This window comes from Eretmochelys imbricata, chromosome 20, assembly GCF_965152235.1.
Source record: "Eretmochelys imbricata isolate rEreImb1 chromosome 20, rEreImb1.hap1, whole genome shotgun sequence".
In the NCBI taxonomy this organism is placed as follows: domain Eukaryota; kingdom Metazoa; phylum Chordata; order Testudines; family Cheloniidae; genus Eretmochelys; species Eretmochelys imbricata.
The window spans coordinates 3,932,899-3,934,351 of NC_135591.1; positions in this window are offsets into that span (position 1 = coordinate 3,932,899).

The following is a 1,453-nucleotide window of genomic DNA, read 5'->3' on the forward strand; positions in this document are numbered from 1 at the left end:
AGAGCCTCCCCCAGTGCCCAGCTCCCCTGCCTGCCAGAGGCCCACCCCATCCAGTGCGAATCTCCCCTGCTGCCCAAGCCTCCCCCCCATCTCCCCTGCCTGTGAAAGGCCTCTCCAACCCCCACAGGCCCTGTGACCAGCCAGAGAACAATACTTAAGACTTTCATTGTCCTCTGTTGACTCTGCTGGGCTTGGCATGGGGCCCGCTGTCCCAGGGTGCCTTCCCAATCACCTGGCCCAGAGGGGCCCTTAGCCAGCCTGAATGCCCCTCAGTGGTGCCCAGTGACACCCGGGTCTGGCAGGTGGCCACCTGCAGCTGGAAAACTGCTTTGTGACTCCCTCTGCCGGGCCGGGTATGGGGGCACCTTGGGGGGGGGGGCGAGGGTGACGACGGGCCCCTGCCCCTCTCCTAACAACACCCTCCCTCCCTACTGCCCAAGCAGCCAGTTCACTGGGCAGCCGGCTGCCCCACAGCTCTTTGCAGGGGAGCGGGGCCAAGAAGGCTGCTTCCCCCTCTGAGGGGACTGGGCCTCCAGAGTTAGCGGGGGGGGGTCAGGGGGGTCAGAGCTGGGAGAGGGGAGACAGTGACAGGCCCTGGAGGGGGGAGAGATGGTGGTCAAGGGAGTGAAACAAATCGATCTGAATGCCCCCACCCCCATCCGCAGGCGAGGTGTCCAACCCTGGGGAGCCCGGGCCATTCTGAGGGGGGCAGTTGATGCCCAGACGCCATGGTGAGGGGCTGGGGGGGGGAACTACTTCGGGGTCTGTGTGGAGACCGAGGGCTGGGTCACAGGTAGGTAGCCCGGGGGTGGGGTGGCCGGGGACAGCCAGCCAGCGAGAGGGGAACCTGGCTCTCTGCCCAGGGTGTCCCGACGCTGCGGTGATGGACCTCGCTGCAGGTGTCCAATGATCCGCAGTTCCCGGGGGAGGCTGAAGAGCCCCCCTGGGGGGGGGGGATTTGGCACAGCTGAGCCCCAGCCCGGGCTGTCGATCCCCCCACCCCAAAAAAAAACCCTCCCCCCCTCGCTCGGCGCGGAGGGGCCGGAGCGCAGCGCAGAACATGGCTGCAGCTGGGGGCGCAAAACCTTCCCCCGCCCCCGGGCCATGCAGAACGGGCTGATCCCGATCCCGATCCCGATCCCGCCCCCGCCCCCCGCAAGCCTTGCGCTGCGCCCACGGCCGGTCCCGCGCAGCTGGGGGGGGGGCAAACTGCAGCGCTATAAATCACTCCCGCGCTGCGCGACATTGCAACGACTTCCCCCCCCCCACAGCATCGGCACCGCGACAGGGAAGGGGGGGCGGGATCGCGAGGTCCTATCGATCCCCCCTCCCTCCCCGCAGCAGCTCGTCCCCCCGCCCCCCCCCCCAGGGCTCCGCTGTCGGAGCGACGCTGCTGAAGTGCTGGCCAGCTCCCCCCACCCCCCCCAGCCTACCTGGCTGCCCAGCGCATCTC